Raw genomic sequence first — 14,999 nt, 5'->3', positions numbered from 1 at the left:
CATTCTGTCCTTTGAGGTGGGGGCTAGGGTAGATTGCAAAAGGTCTTTAGGTCAGGCTGGAGATCCCTGTAGGAGGCCACTTCCCTGGAAGGCTTGTGGGAGAGGTGTATCCAGTCAGGAGAGGTCTTCAGAGAGCACAGTCATGCGAGTTCTCATGGCCCTGGGCTCAGGAGACTGAAGGAAGAGGTCTGTGGAGGTGTTTCACATGCTTTCACTTGAGACTACTGCAGACTGTCCAATTTATTTGATGGAATGTGTATATAAAAAGTGACTCCAGATTGTATGCTCTTGTGATAGGACTGTCTTGCCATTCCTGAACACCACCAGTAAAGTGCAGTGACGTTATAGTGCGGCCGGGGACGTTGGGAGGAGGCCTACGGGACAGTGCAATAGTCAGTTGTTAAGCCACATTAGCTATTACTGGTCTTCATGTGTTATTATACCAGCTAACTGCAGCAATCCTCGTGGTTGCGGGTCCATTACTACTGTTTGTTTTTAACTGTTTTTACAAATTGTTGTGTCACATCTTCTCACTTGTATACCATTGCTTTTCATGGCACAAGTGCCTAATAAGGTTTTTTTCACTTATTTTTGAAGTTTGCCTCATGGGTACCCCCAGTTGATCTCCTTCATTGTGAAGGACCCTTTGTCCTTCACTAGTCCTTTTTTTCTATTACCTTAGTATCCGTTCAATGGTTACCCTGCAAGGTATCTAACCTAATATATACCAATTTCTGCTGAGTCTACTACCTAGGGCCATACATGGGAACATATCCCCCTTTTTTCGTTCACCACCAGTAAAGTGCAGTGACGTTATTGTGCGGACATTCCTTCTTTGGACATAAAGGTCTATGGCCCGGGGATGTTGGGAGGAGGCCTACGGCAAGGCACAAGATGGAGGAGGGGTCAGCCTCAACGGGTAGGATTGTGTTCTAGCGGGGCTGGAGCGGGAGTAGGGCCTTGTGCTTGGGTGCCAAAACTAGCCAACCGCAAAGCCCCTCTTACAGACATCCATATACATTTTTGAAAAAACCCATCGTCCAGAAAAACTCAACTTTGGCTGAAGTTGATCTCCATTTATTTTTTTTTGACCTAGACTAAATGCTTGCTTTTGTAAGTCATGTCATAGTTACATAGTTGGTGAGGTTGAATAAAGACAATAGTCCATCCAGTTCAACCTGTGAAGGTGTGTGTGGCTGTAATCATCTCACATAGCCCTTAATGTCCTGATCCTTGAGATGTAAGTCTAAGAGTCTTTTGAAAGCCACCATACTACCCGCAGAAACCACCTCTTGTGGTAGAGAATTCCACAATCTTGTAGCCCTAACAGTAAAGAACCCTCCTGGTTGCCTGAGGTTAAAACGCTTATCCTCTAATCACATTGTATGTCCTCGAGTCCTCATGCAATCCCTTCGAATGAACAGCTTTTTTTCTAAGCTGAGATCCCCATTAAGATATTTATAAATTGCTATCATGTCCCCCCTCAGACGTCTCTTCTCCAGGGAGAATAAATCGAGCGATTGCCGCCGCTCTTCATAGTTAAGGTCCTCCAACCCCCTAATCAGTTTAGTTGCCCTTCTCTGGACTCTCTCCAGCTCCAACACATCCCTCCTGAGGACTGGCGACCAGAACTGGACAGAATACTCCAGATGCGGTCGGACCAGAGTTTTATAAAGTAAGTGGACACATTTCCAAAGAGGCTATATTTGATCTCAAATTCATGTCCCTGTTAAATGAAAGCCCGTAATCTAAGAGGACCTTTGATGTGGATAAAATATCGAATGTCTTGACAAATACACTCAGTCATGGTATACTCTGTCATGGTACCACAATGCGTGTACTGTAGGTCTCAGTCAATGAATTAGATTTCAGTGTTTAAACATTGACACAAGTTAAGCAAACGAAGCACGAGGAGCAGAAATGCTGTGCCTCAACAAGCAGATTCCTCGGTTTCTGAGAAAGTCACCCAGACAGCCAGGAGGTATAGAACCTAGAGCTGAAGCAGAATACTGTACCTGAAAGCCGAAGCAGGTTGGCAACAGAATAAGCATGGCACACATTTTGTTCTCTGCCCACAGGCTGTCATCGTTCTTTGTGTGTTTACAAGCCAAACATGACCAATAAAATGAATAAATGTATCTCAACATGCAAGACTTTGGCTGCCAAGTGCTGAAGGGATCCAAAATCTTTTCCCAAATGAACAAGTTTTGTTGTGGTTTCAAACTTGTTTTGTGGACAATTAGTAAAATTATGCAGAAAATGTTGCAATGCCACAGACCTGGAGACCTTTGTTCTACTTTCTAAAGTGCAGAACAAAAAGATCCTTTTTGGATGTCCCAGCTGTCCAAGTTGGAAGAACACCAAATCCTTTGGGCTCAGCGGGGATGGGTTTGGACTGATTGCATTGTCCACACAAGGGTATTCCTATAGCTAGCGATACATGTTACAGTATAATTAAACATTTTTTTTTTTTTTTGGGGGTCTACCAAAAATTACATGTAGTAAAGGCCTGCCTAACAATACAAAGCAAAGGGATTTTTCAGATAGGCGGTTACATTTCAAAGTTTTGGTAAATCTAATAAAAGCTATTACACATTACAATCTGATTGTACCATCTCTTTTAGATAAAGAACAAAACACTGTACAGCAGGTTTTCACAGTCAGGGTTCCATGAAACCGTAGGGTTCCTCCAGATGTTGCTAGGGGTTCCACGAGCAATAGAACAAGGGTTTGTTGTATGGGTGCTTCCGTGGAATACAGCAGGCTTTAGGTGAGACACTGCACTTCGGCAGCACTGGAGAGGAGAAGCTGATCTGAAAGTGATAAAGATAAAAAGACAAGGTGCCTCTAAGTGCAGTAGGCTCTGAGTATTTATTAGGTTAAAAGTATAAAAGCACTCACATTTGGTAAATGTGACATGGGCATAGCAAAGATCTGTCTGGAGTCTTCCTATCCGCTGGTGCTGAGTGGTTGAAATGAGGACATCCTGTGATCTGCTTCCTGTAGATGCGTCCTTTCATCTGTGTCTCAGCCTGGTCTGCATGAGATTTCCTGAAGGCATGGTGTGGACGCAGGGGCTGGTGTCCAATAGAGCGGGTGGTGGGCGGTTACATGTTTCGGAGCTCAGCTCCTTCGTCAGACCTCCCAAAGGTCTGGGAGGTCTGACGAAGGAGCTGAGCTCCGAAACATATAACCGCCCACCACCCGCTCTATTGGACACCAGCCTGGGAGGTCTGACGAAGGAGCTGAGCTCCAAAACATGTAACCACCCACCACCCGCTCTATTGGACACCAGCCTGGGAGGTCTGACGAAGGAGCTGAGCTCCGAAACATGTAACCGCCCACCACCCGCTCTATTGACACCAGCCTGGGAGGTCTGACGAAGGAGCTGAGCTCCGAAACATGTAACCGCCCACCACCCGCTCTATTGGACACCAGCCGCTGCGTCCACACCCTGCCTTCAGGAAATCTCATGCCGACCAGGCTGAGACACAGACGAAAGGACGTATCTACAGGAAGCGGATCACCGGATGTCCTCATTTCAACCACTCAGCACAGCGGATAGGAAGACTCCAGACAGATCTTTGCTATGACCATGTCATATTTACCAAATAGGGGTGCTTTTATACTTCTAACCTAATAAATACTCAGAGCCTACTGCACTTAGGAGGCGCCTTGTCGTTCCATGAGCAATGAACAATTTCTGCCTCTCAGACAAGTTCCTATTGACACCACTGAGGTTTTTAACTATCTGTAAGGGGGTAAGTCTTCCCAATGGCCACAAGTTTAAGGAGCATTCGTCCCCTTGACCATCACACTAATGTATCAGGAGTTGTAGATCTACTCATTTTAGCAGGGGTTCCCTGAGACTAGAAAGCCATTTCAGTGGTTCCTCTATATGTTGAAAAGTTTGAGAAAGGCATAAAAAAGGAATGGATGTTCAGGTACTACATAGTGGTTGGTAAACAAAGGCTATTGCACAACCAGACTAAGTGTTTATTGTAAAATCAGAACTTTACGTGTTTGGTTATTTTAAATTAATATACACAGGAAATAAGTTTGAAGGAACACTTGTTCTCTTATTTCACATCAACAAACACAGGCTCGAAGTTTCACCATAGCCATTAGGAAAGTAGATTGAATCTCTGCTAGCCATGTTCCTGTAGTCACCAGGTTCCTCGTCTTCTCAACAACTTTAAAGCCGACTATAGACAGTTTGAATCACTCGTCTGGTTCAGCAGGGACCGGCCGTGAATCAAACTAGATATGGGCAGGCCGATATTGTACCAAAGTTTGTACACCCAGCATGTCAGATTTTTCATGGGATTATGCCTGCCAAGCAAAAATTACTGTGTGATCTCCTGGCAGGGATGGCTCCCCACACCCACCAGGAGAGAATTATAGTTTTGTGGGAGGGAGTTCCTCAACACTGACAGTGTAAATGGGGGAATCAAGTTGAAAATGTAATCATCTATGTCCATCCTAATATCTGAGCCCGTGAAAAGTAGCCGAGTGTGTTCCATGGGCCTGACCCCATCTTCTCCATGAGGCCATTACATTGACCACTATATTTGGCTGTCATAGTGACCAATCATTAGCGTGGACCACATGCTGTCTTTCACAGCTCAGTCTCTATGCTGGGGCGTACAGTGAGCACGCTCTCAAGCACAGGAACACTGGCCACCCAACGACGCATATGCATGGTGTGTAGGTGATATTTCTCACCCTTTTGCCAGAACACACTGTTCTGTCCACCAGATTTATATTCTGATTACTTGTGTTTATGTTGCTTAAAACATGTTGGGTTTTCTTGATTTACACAAGTTATATGCAGAGCGCAGGCGCCATCTACTGTCCTTTTTTGGTATAGCTTTGGTTCAGCATATGTTGTAAACTCTGAATGTGTTTATTAAAGTGGTTCGAAAGCAAAGCATTATGGGTAGGATTTCTACAGGAAGTTATCAGCCACCATTTTGAGATACAGCAAGGGTAGCAAGACATGTTTTTCCCAATCTCTCGCCATCACCCCTGAGAGAGAGCCTAAAAAGGGAGTTCTTGTTATCCCATCCTGTATTATAGATCATTGTTTCTTTGTTGTATGTAATATTGTACTGATTGAGGTTTATTTCTATCCATTTGTAGTTTCACCTGGCTTGTTCTAATAAATTTGAGATCAAAGAAATATGGTAACTGAAGTGTATGGAGCAGGAAGGTTTAGCTCTCTGTCCACACGTGTTAGGCAGTTAGTTGTAAAGGAGTTAAAAAAGGGACATCAGGGTTATCGGTGTGAACTTTCTAACGTCAATGAAGCATCTCTCACCAACACGAAATAGAAAAATACGATTTCACGAGCAATAGTTATGCATTGTAGGACCATGTAAAAAGGTGCTGCTTTAGTAAATTTATGACACCAAAAAAATACATTATGGATGGTTGAGTTTTATTCTGCCTTGAAGTTTATACATTATAATATTATACAGATTACTGGTTTAATACAACATGGTTGCATTTGATTCCATAACAGAATTGCTCCTCAGTTGGTTTGTTTGTAGGGGGGTCAAGCCCAAATTGCCTTTAACACAACCGTGACCTGTCTCCCTAGATGGTGTACTCTCAAAGTTTATCGAGTAATTGCCATAATCTGCATTCTATATGTACACCAGTAAGGTGACCGCATAACGCATTCTTCTCCGAAGCCAGGCTTAAATGTTAATTCAGCTTATTGCTAGGCTGAGTCTTGAAGGTCACCCATAAGAATTAAGTCTCCCACAATGATATCACGAGCCCGATACTGGAAAATTAAGGCAGGCTAAAGGTTCTAGGGGCATTAAGCATTGGAAGGCATGTCTGGCTGCGTATAGTCAGACAGTTTATTACCAGTTCAGGTTGCCTAAAGTCACAATGCATGCTTGGCATGCAAAGGCATTCCTACATATTTTAAATATGTTAACTGGTGACCCTTTATATGCTCTGCTGATGTATTTTAAGTCCAAAATTTACAGAAAAATAATAAATAATAATAAAAATAATAATAATAAAAAACCCACACTTTTCTCTGACGTCCTACCTACACATACTTTTTTTTTTCCGTTTTATAGTGCAGCCAGTTCTTGATGTGTCCACATTGCAATGAGGCTGAATAGCAAAGCAGTGAAATTATTTCAATAGACATCTGTGCAGGAACCAACATGGATGTCTGTGAAATCACCCCCCGAAGTCGGACTGAAATGCCCGCTTGAAATCGATTTTAAAAAACGGCCTCAGTGTGAACCTAGGCTAAAAGTAAAACGTTTCCTTTAGGTTTGGGGAGATGGATTATCACCATCTGTGTCCCCGTTAGGGAAGATTCGCCCCTTTATTTGTCCTTTTTACCATCATCAATGAGAGTTAAGGAAAATCCCAAAATTTTGGGTTGTCCCCAGAAAAGCATTTGGAGAAGAAATTTTCCCAATGGGGGACACTAGTTCTGGTGGCCTGGAAGTCCCCAAGGGATTCCCTTAATTTGCAGGGATTCCCACACTCTGTTTTTGTTATGGGACAGGAAGTGAAGGAAAATCTCCCCAATGGGACGCAGATTGCAGGAGGTTATAACAGTCCATTACTCTATCGAAAAAAAAAAATAAGTGGTTTTGCCTATATTTCAAAGGCATATTCCAGAATAAAGCGGAGTTCCGGCCTCAAATATCTTAAACTAAAAATACCCCTATAATACTAATCTATCGCCCTTTACAAAACTGCTACTCTTACTTACAAGGTGTACAGTATTGGATTTTAGTCAAAATCTTACTTTTAAAAACGCTGTCTGGGTGTGGCCATCTTAGACGTGGGCATCTGAAGCCGCAGTGTAATCTGCCAAGTCCTTCTTCCTGATTCCAGGGAGTGTTCTGGGAGTTCTTCCTGATTCCAGCCTCCTGGGAGTGATGACAACCCGCTCCCAGGATGCAATGCAAAGGCAGAAGTGGTGTCGGTGGCCGTGGCCACAAAGGGGGGGGAGAGAAGGAGGAAGTACAATCAAAAATGCCCTAAAAATTAGGTAAGGGACCTCCGAAAAAAATTGAAAATGCCCAATTGTTGATCAGCATAGCGAGCACTCCAGGAATCACTAAAGTTGCAAAATAGGCCGGAACTCCGATTTAGCGCCGGTTCACACTGCAGCGACGCTACTTCGCACCGCGACCTCCGAGGTAGCAGTGCGAGCAGCACACCGCGACCTCGGAGCAGCCGCCACGGACTTCATAACATTGAAGTCTATGGCGGTCGCCTCCGGGTCGCCCCAAAGAAGTTCCGGACCCTTTTTCTAGGTCGGAGCGACTTGTGTCGCTCCTATTAGAACGGGTCCGCAGCTTCCCTATGGGAGGCGACCCAAGTGTGAACCGGCACTTAAAGAAAAAAAAAAAATTGTCCCTCAAACGCAGCTCTTAAAAAAAATAAATATAGCTCTGGCTGCTATAGTCTCCTCCTCCATGGTACGGTTCCCCCTGCAGTCTCACCCACTCACCAGGCCAACGTCACTCCTCTTCCAGGTTGAATGACACCAAGCAGATCCAGAAGTGGCAGAGAAAAATGGCAGGTGCAGATGGGGCCTGACAGCAAGTGTGATCTGCCTGCATGATGTGCTAGAGTGCCTGTCACAATATTGGCAAGAGACCCCCCCCCCCACCCCCCTTTTCACCTCGCCCAACCCAAAAAAACCATGGTTGTGAATGTCATCAGACATTTCCTCAATTTGAGAAACTGATTCCTCAATATTTGCTCTAAACAAGGGCTGTTCCTGTAAAAGAGCTCATCTATCATGGTATAGCAAGGGCAATAGAATGGATCCATTCCTCACCCAACTTTTTGGTCTCCAACGACCTCCTACAGACAATTTTTAAACAGTGCATGGACCCCTAACATGTTTTATCAAATTGTTCTCCATAGCATCCACAAGTGCATTGCTATATGGATAGCCTATTGTCCGGGGCATAGGCTATCCATATAGCAATGGGGCATGTTGCTATATGGATGTAGCCTATTGTTCGGGGCATAGCATAAGCTTTAAAAGGAAAAAAGGCATCAGAATTAGACCAATGTTACATTTCCCCAAGTACATAATATAGCAACATTGAGAAACACTACCTTAGACCTTCAGATTGGTTGACATTGAGAAGCTTTCAATAACTTTAATCCAATAGTCATGCCGAGTTGTTTATGACAGTAAACTGCGTCCAATAATTCAGGCTTAATGTTGTAGTTACATTCTAAGAATATAACATGGTGAATTGTAATTAGTGAAAGCTCAGACTAAGTCATGATCCATTGAGTAGGACATTCCACACGTGTCAGGAATGGGTTATTAAAGTGCAAGTTTAGACTTGCTTCTTACACTTTGGTGACAACATAGGATGGGGTCTCTTATTAATTAAAGTAAATGTCTTCTCAGGGGAAAGGACTCATGTCTGGAAAAAAGGTATAGGAACTAAATCTATGGTTACCACTTGGCCAGTCAAAGAGAGGATATTCATAGGAAAAAAGATAGGACACCATTTTCTTTACTGGAAAAGGGTAAAGAACAAAACCACCTAGGTCTTGGCATTGTGAAGGCTAGATCTTTCTATTGGATTTGGTTTTTCTTTTACATGTTTTGTTAATTTAAAAGGAAGTAGGTTAGGGTGGCCGGTGCCCCCCCCCCCCAGTGCTCATCCAACATGGGAGATTTCCATGGCCTAACTGCCAAGTGCCGATGTTGTTCAGCCTTGAAGTTGAAGAAATTTGGCTGTGGCTACCTCCTGGTCTGGAGGACAGTATCAACTGTAGGTTGTAAACCTGGAGATATATAAAATAAAGAGCAAGGTGCAAAGGGCAGTCATCTTTGGTAACAAAAAAAAAAAAAAAAACACATTGGGGTCGATTTACTGGAGAGTGCAGAAACCAATCAGCTTCCAGGTTTATTCCTTAAATTGCACAACCTGAAGTTAAAAGCCGATTGGCTACCATGCACTGCTGCACCAGATTTTGCACTCTACAGTTTTAGTAAATTAACCCAAAGTCTTAGAGGACTTTAGATATTGGTACAATGGGTTACTGCTTTCTACACAATTTGTAGAGCCTCAAAGTGAAATTGACCTGCCCTTTAAACGGTTTTATGGCAACAGGGCTGAAGTGTAGAGACTCTGTAGTGCCTGAAAGCACTTGTTAGTCTTCAGATTGATCCCCATGGCCTTTTAAAGCACCCTAATGCCTCGTACACACGCGTCGATAGTTGGCCAACGTCCGATCGGCCAATTTTCGGCTTGTTAGTATGAGGCTTTCGACAACCGACTCCGACTTTTCGTCCGAAAAAAATCTGGGGTGCAGACTATAAAATTTTTGTTGGCCGTCAACATAACGGCCGATTTTTCATGCAGTCAGTACAGATTTCGACAGGGAAAAATCTGATGAGCAAGTCTGGGCATGCTCAGTGAAGAAAGAACACAAAGAAAGCAAACCAACATATGACATCACTTCTGAAGTAGAATTTTGTTGGCCGAGAAAATTTGTGTGCAGTCTAAGTCAAAACACCACTCTGGACAAAAGTCGGATGATCGGTCGGCCGATAATCGTTGCGTGTGTACGAGGCATTAGATCCTAGACCACTTGTACATGGAGTTCAAATTCTTTCCAAAATTTAGAGAACTCCTCCTGATTGTGTAGCCATTCAAATGAAATAGCAGAACTTACTGTATGTGGGCAGTAGATGCTCTGGTGTTTAATATATGAATAAAGTCAATGATTACATGGCGCTCTCTGATGTTGGTGGGTGGCAGGGGCGTAACTACAGGGGTTGCAGGGGTTGCAATCGCTACCGGGCCCCATGCTCCAGGGGGCCCGGTAGCAAACCAGTGGTTGAACTTCCAGGATCGCAAAGGTCACACTTGCGACCGGACCCTGGCATTGCACCACTGTGGGGAGGCCCCAAGATTGCAGGAAGGGGGCCCACTGCAGAACTTGTGAAAGAATCCTGCTGCAGGACCGTAATAAAAGGCCATGCAACGAGTGTAAAGAGCACCAGGATTAGTGGGAAGAGCTCTAGGCTTGAAGGTAAGGGCCCCGGCCAGGGGTCTGGGGGGCCCTTCATGGTTTCTTGCATCAGGGCCCTGAAGGTTCTAGTTACGCCTCTGGTGGGTGGCATACCATGAGGTAAAGAAGTAAAAATATAGAAAGTAAAAAAAATGGTCAATGACCGCCTAATGAAGGAGCACGGATGCTCCAAAAGCTAGCAACGCCCATCTTTACCTCCGCCTCACAGGAAGCGATGTCGGCCTGACCGGAAGTAGGAAGTGGAGCCCCACTGAGAGTCCTCCACCACCACAGCACCATCGGACAGGCTGCCAGACAACAGCCTCCACGCACCAACGGCACTCCGCACCCCTCCTTTCTGCAACGGTATCCAGCACAAGAAGATGGATGATCCCATTCACCTACCGTATCGGCCTTTACTTACCTAAGAGTAACATGGGGATATAATATATGAATGACTGGGGTAGAGCACTTTGTAGTGGCTGCAAGTGGTGTTAGGCTGGCCATACATTATACGATTTTCCTTTAGATTTACCAAAGACCTCTAATATGAGGTTGAACCTCAACACTTTCCATTTGTATGCAGTCAGGCAGGCCCTTGCACTACATAGTTGAAGGTAAATATAAAGGAAATTGAATAAGAAAATTGTATAATATATTGCCAGCCTTAGTCTTCATATCCATCTTTGTAAACCAGTTGGGCCCACAGGAATCCTATTGCCCAAGATGCTCATGGAAGCTTGACTTCAAGTTGAGATGAAGCCCCTCCATTTACCAGCACAGAGTCTATCCTTGTCATTCAAATGTCAAGTACTAGACCTGTCAATACTTCTGGTCGTTCATTCGAATGACAGGGCAGGGCAGGGAAGGGGAAGGGTTTCATCTCAACATGAACAAGTGAAGTACAACCGTGGCCCAGGATCCAAGGAGCTCTACATGACCCCTAAGAATGACGTAAAACCCAACACACGAACTTGCAGGCCCTAAAAGATTCAGCACTTTAGAACCTTCACCTTGGAAAAGGTTTTATGGCAGGTCAGGTTCACTTTACCATGGCCAAAGGGATGCGTCTTCCAAACAGACCTTCTTTGGTTTAGAAATATTTGTGCTCCTATAATCCATGAAGAAACCCTGGTGTCAGGTTAAACCCCGTTCTCAAAATTTTAACCTGAGGAAAAGAATCTCCCTTTAATTTCAGTTGACCAAGGAATACCTGAAGAGTTCCTGGACTGCCTATAGACTGGTTCTAGATCCTGCTAAAACTAGCCAAACCACCATCTAACAATACTTTTTTTCTTATTAATCTTTTAAAAATGTAGTCAAGGAAACAGATACAGAGTGAAGCAAACGAACACGTAATTACAGTCCATCCATACACTGTTTGTTTCTGGTGAAAACCTTGGCTCCATTCACCTGTGTTTGATATGTAAATGGAAACCTTTCCAGACACGGACGTACTGGAAACGTCTGCCAAGAGGTCTGTCATGTTTGCAAACCAAAAGATTTTTGACTGCTTGAAAAAAAAAAAAAAAAAAAAGGGGGGGGGGATTACTCCATTTTATCCTGCAGTCCAATTACGCAGACCCATGAGGCCAAGTCAAAATTTGACCATTCAACATTTTAACCTTGTTCCCAAACCGATAACCAGAGCCAGGGGGAGTCCATTGCTGATCAGGCCGTTGGTGGGCCCAGCTGCTTCAGGATTCCCATTCAGGACCGGAGCCTAGGGGCAGAGTGGCTGCTGGTTAAAATAGTTTCTGCAATCAATGGTAGTAACATTGGTCTCCCAGGGTGGTATTTGATTGGGGGGCAGTGATGGTGGTCTCCAACCGACCTGCTCTGCGGAATGGGGCACCAGTGGGCTCCAACCCATGCAGGGGGAGACTTTAGGGACAATGTCCCTCTGATTTTAACAGCAGGAGCAGGGAAAGTTTTGGGCTTGAACCTCTTTGGTTGTTAGAAACCCTCATGCCCACCTTTTCTAGGAGAGAAAAGGGCCTGCTCAAGTTACAATGGCCTGGTCTGCGTCTTCTCCTTTCATGGATATGTGCAAATACTCCAGCAAAGGCATCGAGATGGGTTCCTGATGGTGACAATAGTGGTGCATGCCTGTGTAAGGTGTGTCGAAACTGCCCACCCTAATTCCATGCAGCCATAGCTGGAGGGCATGTAGACAGGAGGTGGTTGTAAATTGGCAACAGAAGATCAAGACTGAGCCAGTCTACGATACATTAAAAACAGGTATGAGTAGAGTATGCTTAGTGTTAGGGCTAGGGTTTCCACCTCATCCCTTATTACATATGTTCCGAGGCCAATTAAATGCAGATAAGGCACTGAGCTTAAATTACCACCTTAATTAGCCACAGAACCTGTGTAATTAATATGCGTTTGGGTTTAAAGGGATGAGGAGGGTACTCTAGTTAGGGCTTGCTCACACTGAAAGCATGGGCACCTTGAACTGTTGCTTTTTTTGTTAGACCTCTTGCACATGAGTGGTCAAAACCCATGAACCTGTCTGATTCACTGGTTTACTTCCTTGGGCCACTTTTGGTCAGTCCTGGCCACTGCAGACGGGGAACATACCATAAGAGCTGCAATTTTGGAGATGCTTAGACCCACTTACAATTTGGCCCTTGTCAAAGTCACTCAAATCCTTACGCTTGTCCATTTCTTTCTGCTTTCAACTTCAGGGACAACGTGTTCAGCCAATCACATGGTAGCAACTCAATGCATTTAGGCAACTAGACGTGGAGAAGATGACTAACTGAAGTTAAAAATCGAGCATCAGAATGGGGATTTAAGGGACTTTGAACGTGGCATGGTTGTTGGTGCCAGACGGCTTGGTCTGAGTATTTCAAAAACTGCTAAACTACTGGGATTTTCACACACAAACATCTCTCGGGTTTACAGAGAATGGTGGGAAAAAGAGAAAATATCCAGTGAGCAGAAGTGGTGTGGAGGAAAATGCCTTGTTGATGTCAGTGGAGAATGGGCAGACTGGTTCCAGATGATAGAAAGGCAACAGTAACTCAAATAACCACTCGTTACAACCAAGGTATGCAGAATACCATCTCTGAACGCACAACACATCGAGCCTTGAAGCATATGGGCTTCAGCAACAGAAGACCACACCAGGGTGCCACTCCTGTCAGCTAAGAACAGGAAACTGAGGCTACAAGTCACACAGGTTTACCAAAATTGGACAACAGAACATTGGAAAAACCATGACGAATCTCGATTTCAGCTGCGACATCGAGATGGTAGGGTCAGAATTTGGCTTAAACTACATGAAAGCACGGATCCATCCTGCCTTGCATCAGTGGTTCAGGCTGGTGGTGGTGCAATGGTGTCGGGGATATTTTCTTAGCACACTTTGGGCCCCTTGGTACAAACTGAGCATTGTTTAAATGCCACGACCTACCCGAGTATTGTTGGTGACCATGTCCATCCCTTGATGACTACAGTGTACCCATCTTCTGATGGCTCCTTCCAGCAGGATAATGCACCATGTCACAAAGCTCCAATCATCTCACAACTGGTTTCTTCAACATGACAATGAGGTCATTGTACTCCAATGACCTCCACACTCACCACATCTCATCCAATAGAACACCTTTGGGATGTGCTGGAACGCGAGATTCCCATCATGGATGTGCAGCCAAAAAATCTGCATCCCACCTGTATTGAGGAGCATAGTCACCCCTCTCTTGCTTACTCCTGAGATTGACTACGGGATTTGAAGTGTGCATGGAGCAATGCTCATGACTGCAACCAATTGGTTCCAAAGAGAAGTGAGGGAGGGAAGGGAGAGGTTCAGGAGCTCATGGAGGAAGCAGAAAAACACACAGTAACTGTTCATAAAAAATAGGATTACAGGGCCATGGGAGAGGGATGTGTATGGATTATTTTTGGAGAATAAGGATATCATTAGGGCTGCATCCGCACTTTGGCGTAGCCGTAACTATCATTCCCGTTCACGATTTTGGTAGGGCCGTTTGCATGTGATTTCCCGCGTCGCGAAAGAACCTCATTCTCATTTTTGGGCGTCAAGCTTGGAGAGGTTTTTTTTTTTTTTTTTTAAACTCACGTCGCATGGCAGAATTGCATTGTGCTTGGGGTGCCATTAAATAATAATGGCACCCAGAAGAGCATTTTGCATTCTGCCATGATTTAGGACTGCGAGCAGAATCGTGGCGGTTCTGCCCGCACTCCTAAACCGCAATATGTGAACGGGGGCCTTAGTGCCACCTAAAAGGGCAGGTTTCTGGTTTTGGTCGCCATTTGGTCTACTAATCAACCCTTTGTCATTTGCAAACATTTAGGATCTATGGAAGGAAAGATGAGAAGATGATGTAAAGTCCGTGAAAGGATCCTGTGGGCAGATGCAAAGCTACCCACATGGGGACATAAAAAAACAAAAAAAAAAAAAAAAAAAAACACAAACACACAGATTATGAATAATAATTATTAATATTATTATTAATAGCAGCATTTACCAATACAAATAATACTAATAAGTGTTATTAGTCCTATTAAATTATTATTATTATTGGTGTTATTATTGTTAAATGCTATTATTTTTATTATTGCTATTTTTAATACTTGCTATTATTATTATTATTCATAGCATTAAAATGGCAATAATAATAATAATAATAATAATAATAATAATAAACAACATTTAACAATACCAACAATAATAACAATAATAATAATAATTATAATAAGACTAATAAAAACACTTGCTATTCTCCTATTATTGCTATTAACACTTTCTATTCTCCATTATCATTATTAGTATTGGTAAATGCTGCTATTAATAATAATAATAATAATAATAATAATAATAAATAAAAAATAATAGATAGCATTGTTAAATGCTTATTATTCTTGCTATTATTAAATCACATTTAACAATACCACCAATTAATATCAATAATAATAAAAAATAATAATAATAG

At 43.5% G+C, this 14,999-nt stretch overlaps 1 protein-coding gene across 1 annotated transcript in view; it reads right to left on the bottom strand.

Annotated features, from left to right (window-relative positions):
* The window catches only part of INSRR (insulin receptor related receptor), a gene marked incomplete at both ends in the record, with an annotated part of 134,892 nt that overhangs the window by 70,557 nt on the left and 49,336 nt on the right, over nucleotides 1-14,999 (bottom strand). The gene's annotated exons all lie outside the window — the stretch shown is intronic.

The sequence above is a fragment of the Pelophylax lessonae genome (assembly GCF_965119305.1).
Source record: "Pelophylax lessonae genome assembly, chromosome: 13".
NCBI classification, from domain to species: domain Eukaryota; kingdom Metazoa; phylum Chordata; class Amphibia; order Anura; family Ranidae; genus Pelophylax; species Pelophylax lessonae.
The sequence above is the reverse complement of the archived record's forward strand: the minus strand, read 5'-3'. Positions and strand labels throughout refer to the sequence as shown.